Here is a 326-nt window from a genome sequence, read left to right as displayed (position 1 = left end):
CAGCAGCAGCAGCAGCAGCAACAGCAGCAGCAGCAGCAGCAGCAACAGCAGCAGCAGCAGCAGCAGCACCGCAAGCGCGGGCTCAACCCCTAAACCCTAAACCCTAAACCCTAAACCCTAATAGATGTGTTTTTATTTGTTTTTTTTTTGTCTCTTTTTGGCGTGTACGTGCATCCGTCTCCTTCTATTTATTTAATTAATTTATTTATTTTATTTATTTATTTATTTATTTTTTTATTTTTTTTTTATTTTTTTTTTATTTGTTGCGGTGTATGTACAGCTTGAGCTGGAGCGAAGACCCCCAGACCCTTCACCTCTGGCTGCCC

The 326-nt window shown here is 41.1% G+C and overlaps 1 protein-coding gene across 1 annotated transcript in view; it reads left to right on the top strand.

The window, feature by feature from the left end:
* EMH_0022580 (uncharacterized protein) overlaps positions 1-326 on the top strand; it is a gene marked incomplete at both ends in the record, with an annotated part of 5,712 nt that overhangs the window by 2,424 nt on the left and 2,962 nt on the right.

The sequence above is a fragment of the Eimeria mitis genome, genomic scaffold (genome assembly GCF_000499745.2).
Source record: "Eimeria mitis Houghton genomic scaffold, Emh_scaff802, whole genome shotgun sequence".
NCBI classification, from domain to species: domain Eukaryota; phylum Apicomplexa; class Conoidasida; order Eucoccidiorida; family Eimeriidae; genus Eimeria; species Eimeria mitis.
The sequence above is the reverse complement of the archived record's forward strand: the minus strand, read 5'-3'. Positions and strand labels throughout refer to the sequence as shown.